This window comes from Trachypithecus francoisi, unplaced genomic scaffold, assembly GCF_009764315.1.
Source record: "Trachypithecus francoisi isolate TF-2019V2 unplaced genomic scaffold, Tfra_2.0 Lachesis_group12, whole genome shotgun sequence".
Classification (NCBI taxonomy): domain Eukaryota; kingdom Metazoa; phylum Chordata; class Mammalia; order Primates; family Cercopithecidae; genus Trachypithecus; species Trachypithecus francoisi.
In genome coordinates, this window is record NW_022681457.1 from 76,768,193 (window position 1) to 76,782,130 (window position 13,938).

Genomic DNA, 13,938 nt, shown 5'->3' on the forward strand with positions numbered 1-13,938 from the left:
CAACCCCTCAGTGCATTCAGCCTTCAGCCCAGGGCAGGACAGGGGTCCCTAGCTCTGCAGAGGCTCCTACCCAACTGCCCTGTCCAAAGGCACGACTCCACTCTCCCTGTGCCTCTCTCAACCCTGTGCGGTTTGGTCAGACCCTCATCACAGGTGAATCGTATTTCTGCCTTTTGTGCCCAGCTGCCCTATTTGAGGCAAGCTCCTCATTAACTGAATTGTGTCCTCAAATTTCCATGCTGAAGTTCTAACCCCTAGGCCTCAGATGAGACTGTATTCAGAGGTGGGGTCTTTAAAGAGGTAATGATGGTTAAATGAGGCCATGAGTCTGGGCCCTGATCCTTATAAGAAGAGGAGATTAGCACAGACAGATCTAAGGCAGGACTCTCTGAAGACATAGGGAGAAGACGGCCATCTATAAGCCAAGGAGAGAGGCTGCAAAAGGAACCAACCCTACCAAGCACCTTGATCTTGGGCTTCTGTCCTCCAGAACTTTGAGAATCTGTATTTCTGTCATTTGAGCCAGTCTGTGGCACTGTGTTGTGGCAGCCTGAGCTGACATATACTCCCTGAAGGACACTGTCTTCTTTACTCCTTGTTCTCCTGAGTGTAGCATTGCATCCCACCCAGGAGTAGGCTCTAGGTAAATATCTGTTGATTGCATATGTGTGTGTAAATGTGTGTGATGCTTATACATGTCAGAGTGTGCAAGGATCTGTGATACAGTGTGAATATGTGTTTCCGAGTATATCTATCTGTAAGAGCAGATGTACCTGCCAGCGGGCACATGGTCAGGTGTGAACAGAGGTGTGGTAGGTGCAAGAGTGTAAGCATGTGCTGTGTGTGTGTCCGTGAGCTTTCCACACAAGTGTGCATCTGGGCACATCCGTGTGCTCACATGAAAATAAATGAGTGTGTGTCTGTCTTTATGGGTCTAAACATGTCAGTGAAGATGTGTGTGAACTCAAGTCTGGGTCTCTGTGTGTCAAATGTGTCCTTGTACTCGCATGTGTCTGCCTTCCTCTTCCAGGAATGTTCTGTGGCTGGGGCAGTGATGGGGTCTCTGCCCCGGCTGAGTTCCTGGAAGGCATAGGAACTGCTGGCCCTCCATGAGGTGGATTCACTCACAGAAAGCGCTTTCTGAAGTGAGATTGGGCCCAGCTGGCATAGGCCCAGCCCTGAGGGGTAGTGGAGGGGAAAAACTGAGAAACTCTGCCAGTGGTGGCTCGCCTTGGACCTGTCCCTGTCCCTGTCCCCGTCCCCGACCCACAGAGTACACTCAGTTCAGCGGTCAGACCTTTGCCTATATAATGTGTCCCTTCTTGGGGCACTTGTTCCCTGCTCCTGGTTTTGTTCCTCTTATTGAGATGATGACTGTGACAGTGATAGTGGATGGTATGTGAAGATAATTGTTACGTTTCATTCCTCCCCTTGTAGTTTCTTCTTGCCCTCCCCCTCACTCCAGCAGAGACCGACTCTATGCTCATTGCCTCATGGGAGGTGTGTGGCAGCAAAAATGTGGCCAGCAAAGGCTCCTGGCTTTTCTTTTCAAAATCTTAAGCCCAAGAGCACTGAGAGGGCTTGCAGAGGAGATGGAAAAGAGAAGCAGGGCTGTGCAGAAAAGCTAAAACAGAGAAATGAGACGAACCAGCTTGGAGACACAGGAAGAGGCAGGTTTTTCCACAGACCCAGGCTGTGCAGAGGAACAGAGCAAGATCTGTGGATCCCCTAAGTGGAGAGGACTGACTGCTCCGGGTATAACGCATCTGTGGGAGGTACGTCTAGACAGACACACCCCCAGTACGGCGCAGGACTCTCCTAGAGCTGCCAGGCCAGATGGGGCCATGTGACGGGGTGAGGGACAGCTCTAATGTCGCTATGAGTTCAGCTGACTGACAACCACTGACAACCTTAGCCCCCTCCCCACCTGGAACCCACGTGACTAAGGTCACCTTTCCTACCAGCTCTGCGAAGTGGGGACTCAAATGCCAACCTCTTTTTTAAGCAATACAGGGGCTCGCTGTGTCGTGCATACTTGAATGTGTGGACTAAGATTCACGCCCACGATGGTGTTAATAGCCAGCATCAGTGTCTTTGCATGAGTTCATCTAATCTCAAGGACAGCTCTAAGAGGAAGGTACCATTATTAGCCCCTTTTTAAAGATCAAGAAACTGAGGCATAGAGAAGTTAACTTGTTCCACAGCTGCTCTGTGGCCGAGTCAGGATTCTAAGCTATCTCAGTTCCTACACCATGTCACTAAATCTTCCTAACCAGCGTTCCTGCCAACCCTCTCCATAGACTCCACATCTTGAATGCGGATCTAAGCCTGAAACACCCCCATCATGCTTCAACCCTCCCATGACATCTTCATCGTCGGAATGAAGTCCAGCCTTCCCTCCTCAGGGCCTGCCCAGTGACCCACCCCTCACTACCCTTTCCTTTCCTTTCCTCTGCTTCTCACTATGCCCCTCTCTCCAGTCAAGTTAGCTGCCCCCTGCTTTCTGAACACAGTTTGCTTTCAGGCCTCTGCACCTCCACACCACCCTGCCTGTTCCAACTGCCTGCAATACCCTTCCTCTAAGAGCAGCTCACAGACCACTTCCTCCAGGAAGTCTTCCCTAACTGCCCCAGTTCTGGCTAGAAGGGGACTTTATATTTCCCCAGATTCTCCTTTAGACTCCTCCAGTTCCCACTGGTACTTCCTCCATATAGCCCTATTCACTTTTTACATGAAGTGTGTCAACCCACAGACTGTGAGCTGCTGCTTTTTATTTATTTATTTATTTTTTGATATGGAGTCTCACTCTGTTGCCCAGGCTAGAGTGCAGTGGTGCTATCTTGGCTCACTGCAACCTCTGCCTCCCAGGCTCAAGCGATTCTCCTGCCTCAGCCTCCCGAGTAGCTGGGATTATAGGCATGAACCACCATGCCCGGCTAATTTTTTATTTTTATTAGAGACAGGGTTTCATCATGTTGGCCAGGCTGGTCTCGAATTCCTGACCTCAGGTGATCTGCCCACCTTGGCCTCCCAAAGTGCTGGGATTACAGGCATGAGCCACTGCGCCTGGCCGACTGTGATCTTCTTGAAGGCAAAAATCATGTGAGATTCAACCCTGTGTCTCCTGAGCACCTAGCACAGAGTAGATATCTAGTAAATATTTGGTGAATAAATGAATGAATGAATGAATGATGTTGCTCACCATTCAGGCCTAAGCTAACACCTACCTCCTCCTACCTATCTCTGATAATAAATAGGGACCAGGAGGGGACGAAGGATGGGATTTTTAAGCCAGACATTCTCAGTTTTGTCCCTAATGTCTGTGGACCTATCAGAATCTGAATCTTAATACCCCTTTCCCTAAAATGGGGGTAGGAAGGCCCCTGATTTGAGAACGGAGGAGGTGCTGGCTGTTAGCATGCTTTGTAACCTACAAAGCCCCAGGGAACCCCCTGAATGTGGCTCCAGTTTCCCCGGCGGCTCCTGGGCTGGGGCGTCTTAGCCTGGCTGCTGGGCGTCCTCGAGCTCCACTTGCACCCAGGCCTCCCTCTCTGGGCGCCGAGTCTGGCGGTGCTGACCCAGCCTGGCCCAGCAAGAGAACCTCAGCTCAGGAACTGCGGGGCCCTGCGGGGGAAGGTCAGGCTGGCAATTTATGGTGTGTGGGACCAACTCCCTCCCGACACATGATCTATCAAGGGCTATGTTTTCCTTGGAAAGCTGCTCCTGCGTGGAACCCTCTTCCCGGCAAGGAGCTCTCCCTCAGGTGCTCAGAGTTCACCGGCAGGCGACGGGGAGGCAGGGCCTCCTGGGAAGGGGCCGTTTCCATCAGAAATGACAAATGGATTTCCTTAGCTCCAGGCCTCAGCCCAAACACATTCTGCTGGGCAGAATGGCCCCTGCAGGTTCTGAGAGGGCCACAGAGCTCTCCTGTGCTGGGAGGGAAGCCTGGCCTGGCTCTCTGCCCCTTCCACACCAGACCGTCTTGGTCTCAGAGGCTGCAGAGTGGCCATAGAGACAGAGATACAGGGATGTAGGGACGGAGGGAGAGAGGCAGAGATGTAGACACAGGCATAGAGAGATCAAAAGTCAAAAAGGGCCGGGCGGGGTGGCTCAAGCCTGTAATCCCAGCACTTTGGGAGGCCAAGACGGGCGGATCACGAGGTCAGGAGATCGAGACCGCCCTGGCTAACACTGTGAAACCTCGTCTGTACTAAAAATACAAAAAATAGCTGGGCGAGGTGGCGGGCGCCTGTAGTCCCAGCTACTCGGGAGGCTGAGGCAGGAGAATGGCGTAAACCTGGGAGGCGGAGCTTGCAGTGAGCTGAGATCCGGCCACTGCACTCCAGCCCGGGAGACAGAGCGAGACTCCGCCTCAAAAAAAAAAAAAAAAAAAAAAGTCAAAAAGACTGAGAATGACACAGAGACAGAGACTGGGCAGGAAAGGAACAGAGGAAGTGCCCAAGAACAAAAGCACATGGTGGTGGAGAGCCTCAGAGACAGGCAAGGACAGAGCAAGAGGGAGAGGGGATGGTAAACCCGTGAAGTAAGCGGCCGCTGCGTGGGCTGGGACCACGGAGAAGCAGCAAGAAGGCCAGAGGCAGCAAGAGAGAGCTCCAGACAGAGTCATAAGATGAGACAGACAGGGAGTGAGGGCCTAGGACGAAGTGAAGGAAGAGGCCAGGATAGAGAGAAAAGAAGAGCTGTAGGCGGAGGGGCCAATGTGGAGGAGGCTGTCACAGTCCATACAGGACACTGAGGTGAAAAATCCAAATTTCTGTGACCCCAGTGAAAGACGTGAGTTGGTTCCACATTCATTTAGAACAAATGTACGGGCCATTCAAATCTCAGGCCCTGTCACGCAAACCTGCCTGCTCACCTGCTTCCTGGACAGCAGCAAGTACCCAGACATACAGGTAGGGGATGAGAGCACAGGTCCGTGGGGTCCCCACGGGAGGGGGATTGTGTCAAAGGCCTGGGGTGGGTGGGTGTGAGGGGAGCTCAGGGAGGTGGAGGAAAGAGCCCTTTTTGGGGGGCTGCAGTGGTGGCGGCGCTGGAGGGCTGGTGAAGCAAAAGCTTTCAGGAATCCTGGTTGAGCTGATGCGGGGGAAGAGAAGAAAGGAAAGGATCCCACTTGCTCTGAGGCCCCGGACCACTGCGTTTTTCATAGAATCAGACTCGAGTTTGAAAGCTAGGAAGTCCAGCCTCCACTAGAACAGTAATCCACTCAGTAACTATTTATTGAGCCTCTACTAAGTGCCAGGCAGTCCTCCTGTTGCTGGGGATACCACAGTGAACACAAGAAATGTACCCTCAGGGTTGCTTTCTGGTGAGAGGAGAAAGAGAATAAGAAACAAAGATGTGGAATGTATGGCCTGTCAGGAGGGGATAGGAGCTGTGAATACAAGTGGCAGGGGAAGAGGAGAGAGTGCTAGGAGGCTGGTGATTTTAAGTGGGGTGCTCACACCAGCCCAGCCCAGGGAAGACCCAGCAGAGAGGCCTTGAGAGTGTGGAGGAGCGAGCTGTGAGGACGCTAGGGAAAATGGGCCCGGCATGTCAGTGGACAGCAAGAAGAGTGGGCCTGAAGGGAGGAGACACGAGGCCCAGTGGGAGATGAGGACAGGACTAGAAGAGGGGTCAGGCCTTGCAGGTCCTGCAGGCCCATTTGGTGCTGGCTCGGGCTCTGAGTGAGATAAGGAATCAGTGGGGGCTTTGAGCAGAGGAGTGATGTGAAACGATTTACTTTACTTAGGAGGTGACTGCCATAGGTGTGACAAGAGATGGTGGTGACTTGGACCAGGGTGCTAGCTGTGGAGGTGGTAAAAAAACTGTCAGGTTCTAGATGTTTCAAAGGTAGAGTGCACAGGATTTGCAGACAGATTGGTGTGGGCGTGGTATGAGGAGGAGAGGCAGGAGTTGCGGCCTCCCTGCCAGGGCCCTGCGCCTCTGCTGTCACCTCCTGGGGCTCTCTTGAACAGACCTGCCTGAGAGCCAGTGCTTCCCCAGGGTGGTGCTCAGACCTGCCGTCCAGAAAGGCCTACCGTCACTGTTCAGTGGGCCTACAGTCAGGAGGACGGGGACAAAAAGAGCCTCAGAGACTACCTGTGGACGATCCAGAGAAGCCCAAGGAGCTGAGACCATGTGAGGGAGACTGAGCCTGCCTTGCCATCTGACTGCCACTCTACTTGTTCCCACCCCACCCTTCTAGTGCTGCCTTCTGCAGGAGAATGTCCTTTATATTTCCCGAAGTGTTGACTGCATTGACTGCAGAGAACACAAGTGGTGGTTGAAGGAATGAAGTGGACTGCAAGAACTAACCTAGGTAAAGCCCTGCGCAGTTACTATTCAGTAAAAGGTATTGATGATCCTGAAATTATTATTGATAATTAAGAGTCAGACAGATATGGATTTGAATTGTGTATCCTTGAACAAACTATTCAACTTCTGAATCTCAGAGTGTATACCTTCAAAAAAGAGAGCATAACAGAACTTCCCTTGCACGGTTGTTAGATTAAATGAGATAATGAATGTGTGAAATTTGTCATGGTGTCTGGCACAGAGGAAATACAGAAGTCGATGGTCAAGTGAGTGTTGGAGTCAGCTTATTCCATCTTGTAAAAGAAAGATTATTAGATGTTCAGGAATTGTATAAGCTAGTTATTATTAAAACTTAAAATATATAAACTTACAATTAAAGGCATTATATTAAAAACAATGGTAACATTCAAACCCCATCATTTTCTAATGATTTATGCTTTACTGGTGTTTATACTCCTGACAGCTATTTTATCTGTGTGGCATAGATAGATACTACATAATGATATGCTACTGTGCATCCCATCTCAAGTCTTTTTAGTGATGTCATGTTAGTAGCTTGGAATTAGCTATGATAGGAGTAATTATACCCAAAATTTGCAAAGACTACCAATCAGGATTTGAGTTATTGTTTTGTTGAATGTCTAGATTTAAGAAAATGGTGGAGAAAATGTAATAATGCAATGTAAACTTAAAAGTATGTCATGTCTGTACCACAAAAATTTGAAAAAATCTCTTTAGCATTCAAAACGAATGTGCAATTCAGCAAGAAATTTGTTCACATCATTGATGAATGAGTGAAGTTGTGACATAATGTCTTTGTTGATATACTTTCTTCTTTCTTGTTAATGTAAACAAAATTATCAACCAAAGTTTCTGTAAGAATACATTCATTCATCAGTTGTAAGCACTAGCTGGATATGGATAAAAAATTCAACAAAAGCATTCTGTAAGAATTAATTGGTAATATGCAATCAACAATAAAATAAATACACTGTACATTTAATTATTTGTAAATTCTATGCTACACATTCTTTGTATCAGTAAAATGTATAATAAACATATATATGTATATTATACATATATACACACATTTCTTGAGGGACAGGTTTAAATATTTGCCACTACACCACTGTTGTCATTAAATTTATTACTGTTGTTATTACATATAATTCAATGTGACTTGAATATTGGTCTTGAATTAGACTGGCAGACTAATTAATTCAGACCAGAATCTCCTGTTAAGCACTATAGAAAAGCTGAACAATTCACTGCTAACAAGGCAGTGAAGAATTATAGGAACAAAACTGAAAGAAGAAGGAAACTCAGACAGAAAGACTTACCATTTAAGGTTGCTTTTTGATTAGGTGTATCTGCTGATTTCAGAGAAGACCGTTGAGAGGCTGAGAAACTGAACAGAACTTTCAACAGATTCACGAAACCAAGCAAACAAAAGCTAGAGCTCAAAGTCTGCCAAGAAGGAAGGAATCTAGTAACACTTAGGGCTTTTGGTGGAGATCCTGGTGACTACATCCTAAGAGAAGAGGGTGAACAGGAAATAGACTGCCCTATGAGGGACTATGGCCTAGTTTTAAATGATCTTAATCACTGATTGTATTAAAGTGAGCTAGCATAGATAGTACCCACAACCACTATTAAGAAAAGGTAAATCATCTCTGGACAAATATGTCAGCCGAGGCCTCAAAATGATCTCTATAATTTTTCATAGATAATGTTTAGAAAACAACTTAAAATATCTAGGCACATAAGACTGCAAATTTAAAAAATATATAAGATACAACAAAACAGACCTACAGGGAAGCCAGATAATTTAGTTAATCAGACATAGATTATAAAATAACCACTGTTATAAGAGAAATAAGTTCTACTGTTAGACAGTTCTGTAGAATGTCTATAGTCAATAATATATAGTTTCAAATAGCTAGAAGGAAGATATTGAATATTCACACACAAAGAAATGATAAGTGTTTGAGATGATGGATAAGCTTATTACCCTGATCTGATCACTATATATTATATGTATCATGTCATCACTATGTGCCCCATAAATATGTACAATTATTATGTGTCAATTTAAAGTATTTTTAAAACATTATTAATATGTTTAAGAAATTAAGTAACATTTGGAGAATTTCAGCAGTGAAAATAAAACAAAAAAAGAATTAATTGGAAATTTTAGAACTGAAAATTAAAATCTCTGAAATTAAGAACTTAGTGAATCAATGGATCAGTTTAATGGCAAATTGGATGTAGTTGAGGATAGAATTAGTGAGTTAGAAGATAGGTTAGATGGAAATAACCAGAATGACATACAGAGAACAAAGGAATGTGAAATACAAAAGAAAATATAAGAAGGGCCTAACATACCTATAATATTGTGAATCCCAGATAGAAAAATGAGAAAGAATAGAACAGAAACAATATATAAAAAGATGATAAATGAGAACTTTCTAAAATTGCCAAAAGACATCAAACCACAGAATCAATAAACTTTGAAAAACCCAAGAAGGATTAACTCAAAGTAAACCATATCATATTAATTACAGTTAAACTGCGGAAGATCAAAGACAAAAAAAATCTTAAAAGCAACCAAATTAAAAAAAAAAAAGATATTACCTTCAAAGGAGTAATAAGTAGATTGAAAGCTTACTTCTCAACAGAAACAATAAAAACTACGCAATAGAATAACATCAAACAGCTGGAAGAAAATAATCTTAATCAGAAATTCTATTCCCAAGGAAAATATCCATCAAAAATTGATGGTAAAATCATTTTTAGACAAAATTTAAGAAATAAAAGAATTGTAACCAGCAAACCTGAACTATAAGAAATATTAAGAAAGTTCTTAAAGGAAAAATATCCCAGATAGAAAGTTGGAGAGCCTGAAAGAAAGAAAGTACAATAAAAAGTATGAGTGTATGGGCAAATAGAAAGGAATATTGATGATATAAAATAACAACAGCAATATCTTATGTGGGTTAGAAATATAAATAATTTAAAAATATGAAAGAATCCTATTACATTTCAGAAAAGATAAATGTAGTTAAATTGTTCTAAGGACCTTGCACTTTCAGGAAGAAGTAAAAGTATAAATTTATATATTATATAATGTTCAATAAGTTAAGAATACATTTTATAATCTCTAAATAAATAAGATATTAGTAAAAGAATAAAAATAATACATGCAACAGAAAGCAAGAAAAGGAAAAAAGGGAACATAGAACAGGAAGAACAAATAGAAAGTAAATGATGAAATGAAGATTTAAACCTAAATAATTTAATAATTACATTAAAATATTAATGGCCTAAAGTCTTCTAATTAAAAAACAAAAATTGTTAGCCCATATTTTAAAATGAAATCAATTATATGCTGTTTATAAGAAATGTACCTAAAATATAAATAAACAGAAAGATTGAAAATAGGAGGATGGAAAAGGACATAACATATGCTATGATTTAAATATGTTGCCAATGTGATAGTATTAAGAGGTGGGGCCTTTAAGAGGTGATTAGGCCATGAGGGCTCCTCCTTCATGAATAGGACTACGTGCCCTTATAAAAGGGCTTAATGAGGGAATTCAGCCCTTTCTCCCCTTTTGCCTTCTGCCATGTGAACACAGTGTTCCCCTCCTCCGTAGGATTCAGCATTCAAGGCGCCATCTTGGAAGCAGAGAGCAGACCCTCATCAGACACCAGATGCCAGTGCCTTCACTTTGAACTTCCCGCCTCCAGAATTGTGATAAACAAATTTCTGTTCTTTGTAAATTACTCTTTCTGTGGTATTCTATGTAAGTCTCACAAACAAAATGCTGCACACAAGCAGGAAACGAAAAGATATGATTCTATTTACATAAATGATTTTATTTACATAAGTATTTATTTATTTATTTATATTTATTTTGAGACAGAATCTTGCTCTGTCACCCAGGCTGGAGTGCAATGGTGCAGTCTCACTCACTGCAACCTCTGCTTCCTGGGTTCAAGTGATTCTCGTGCCTCAGCCTCCTGAGTAGCTGGGATTACAGGCACCCACCACCATGCCTGGGCTAATTTTTGTATTTGTAGTAGAGATGGGGTTTCACCATGGTGGCCCAGCTGGTCACAAACTCCTGGCCTCAAGTGATCCACCCACCCCGGCCCCCCAAAGTGCAGGAATTACAGGAGTGAGCCACCACACTTGGTTTTGCATAAAGTTCTAAAATGGCCAAAACAAAATTATGATATTGTTAGGTAGTGGTGACCCTTGGGAGAAGGCGAGAATAGACTGGGGAGAGGCATAAGCAAAACTTCAGGTGTGCTGATGCATAGACTTTGTGATGATCAGAGCGTATCTTCATTTCTGCACTTTCCTGTAGTGTGTTATATTAGATAAAAGACTAAACAACAACAACAAAAATTTAATCTTCTTCCTACACTCCAGTGGTTCCATCTTCCAGATGTCTTCTCTGACTCTTAAAACTCAAAGCTTATACCATGAACAAGCCCCCTCCCAGAACCCTCAAACTCATTGTTGTCCAAACTTTCTTCTTCTCCCACTCTGTACCCAACCCTATACTAGGTAGTAGAGGTACAAGGATGACTAATATAGGGCTGGGCCTCAAGGAGTTTAGTCTACAGGAGGAGCAAGTAAAAATTGATGCACTCAGTGCAACAGCAGAGATGTGCAAGCGTTAAGTGCTGAAGGAACTGTTGTTGGAACAAAAAGAAGAGCATGGGTCAGTATGAGGTAGACATGGTGGCATGTCCTAGCTCTTCCACATTCTAGCTGGGACTCCGGGTAAGTTCCTTAAACTCTCCATCCTCGGATTTGTTATCAGTAAAATGGGGATCCTGCCAAGATATTTTGAGGGCCAAATAAGATAACACAGGTACATGCCTGGCACATAGTAGGTGCTCAACAAGACTTAGCCTTTTCCCTTTCCCTCCCTAGCAAAGGATTCCCAGAGGTGGGTTTGTGCTGGGCTTTGAAGGATGTAGGAATGTCCCCAAGTGAGGTTCACCTTGAGGGACCTCCCTCCACCTCCTCCTTCTCTCACCTCCACCCTGACCCAGTACCAGGCTGGGCACCTGGAGGGTCTTTACTAAAAGCTTGTTGATTCAGTCATGCCCTCCCTTCAAGTTGTGATGTCTCGGGGCAGAGGATGGATGTGTTCTGCCTCAGAGCAGAAACCTGAAACAGCCAAGTGTTGGTTAAAGTCATGGTGATACATGTGCTGAGTTTGGTGCTAAGCTCTGTCACTCACCAACTCTGTGACCTTGGATAAGTCCCTCTGTTCTGCAAACCTCAGTGCCTTTCTACATATAATGGGATTTTAAACTCTCCTTCAGGTGGGTAAGATCATAATTAACTGAAATTATGCATATAATTGTGCATAAAATTAGGAAATGAAAATGCTGTGTAAATGTCAATAGGAATAAAGATAGTCAAAACATGGATTGAGTACTTTCTGTGTGTCAGACACAGGGCTGTGAGTATCTTATAGACATTATTTCATTTAATCCTTACAATCCTAGGAAGCAATTAACAAATACCATCTTCATTTTACAAGAGAAGGAGTTGAAGCTTAGAAGTAAGTAGTGTGCCCCAGGTTATTCAACTAAGAAGTGCTGGAGTCAAGACACAGATGTAGGCAGTCCTACTTCAGAGGAGCCCGTGCTCAGAGCTACCTGATGCTGCCTCCTGCCCTAGTTGAAGGGAACTCAATCTGAGGGTTTCTCAGCCTTCTCCTCCAGGTGAGTGCCAGGTAGCCCCCTTGTGGGAGTAGTAGGGAGCATTAGAATGAGGAATAGGACCTCAGGTCATTACCATACATGCTAGGAAACTGTCTTAGTCCATTTGTGCTGCCATAACAAAATATCTGAGACTGGGTAATTTATAAACCATAGACATTTATTTCTTACAGTTCTGGAGGCTGGAAAGTCCAAGATCAAGGCACCGGCAGGTTTGGTGTCTGGTGAGAGCTGTTTTCTGCTTCCAAGATGATACCCTCTGGAGGGGACAAACGCTGTGTCCTCCCATGGCTGAAGACAAGAAGGGCAAAGGGCAGAAGGGGCAATTGCTGTATGAAGCCTCTTTTATAAAGGTGTTAATCCTATTAACAAGGAAAAAGTCCTCATGACCTAATTACCTCCAAAAGGCCCCACCTGTTAATTCTACTGCATTGGAGATGTTTCAACATGAATTTTGGAGGAGACACAAATATTCAAACCACAGTAAGAACCCACTCAACTTTGACCATTTTTGCCCCTGTCTTTTTCTCACTGGATACTCTCAGGTCAAGTATATATTAACCACATGTGGCACACAAGAAATTAGGCTCCATCAACCGGGTGCAGTGGCTCATGTCTATCATGCCAGCAGTTTGGGAGGCTGAGGCAAGCAGATCACTTGAGGTCAAGAGTTCAAGAGCAGCCTAGCCAACATGGTAAAACCCCATCTCTACTAAAGATACAAAAAATTAGCCAGGCATGGTGGTATGTGCCTGTAGTCCCAGCTACTTAGGAGGCTGAGGCAGTAGAAGCACTTGAACCTGGGATGCAAAGGTTGCAGTGGGCCGAGATCGCGACACTGCACTCCAGCCTGAGTAACAGATCAAGATACCATCTCAAAAAAGAAAAAAAAAGGAAAAAGAAATTAGGCTTCATAGAGGGAGAGCAGCTCACCCAAGGATTATTATTAGGCCAGGAACAAGCCTGAAGAAAAAGGCATCTGACTACTGACAGGACTCTTTCAATGCTACACTGACTCAGAAACTGAAGCCCAGGAGCCAAGAAAGGCCACTTACTAAGTTCCATTGGTGTGAGTTTTATTTGGATTGGAATCATTGAGTTGAATTGCACTAGTTTAGTTCCATTGATTTGGGTTTTGTTGGATTGAGTTTCCTTGGTTGATTTCCTCCCAACCTGACCTGGAGCATTCCATAGGGCACTCTCAGTTGTAACTGACAGTAACCCAACTTAAACTGGTTGAGCCAAAAAGAGGATTTATTGCCTCACTTTATTAGAAAGTCCAGGAGTGGCACTAGCATCAGGACCAAAGGACAATTGTCAGATCTCTCATGTGTGTGCACCTGCTTCCACTCCTGCTCTCCCTTAGGCTCTCTGCATTGTGTTATTAATACTTTCTGCTGTAGATGGGCTTTCTGTCTCCAGACAGCTGTCCTGCATGCCTTGGGGTGCAGAGTGGAGGGATGGGGAGGGATGATCTCTGACAGCTCTGCTCTTACATTATCCTAGCTTGATGACTCCAGACTTTCTCTTTCCTGGTATTCATATATTAAATCCTAAGGAAGGATTTAATGCATGGTCTAGCTTTGGTCACATACTCACCCCTGAGCCAATCTCTGTGCTCAAAAAGATGGGGTATTCTAAAGGACTCCATGAATAGGGAGGACAGAACACTGACTGGGCACCTGTCTCATGGAACAGGAGAGGAGCTGTCTCCCCATAGGAAGAGGGAGTGTCTGGAGGCAAGAGATGTCAGGCTGACCTAGACTAGATGTCCTTTATTCCAGTGACTGCTATTGTGGAACTGGCTCTGTCTGGTCTGCTCCAGCTAGGATCATTTCCTCTGAGGGTCTCTCATCCTGACCTGTGGGAAAAGCA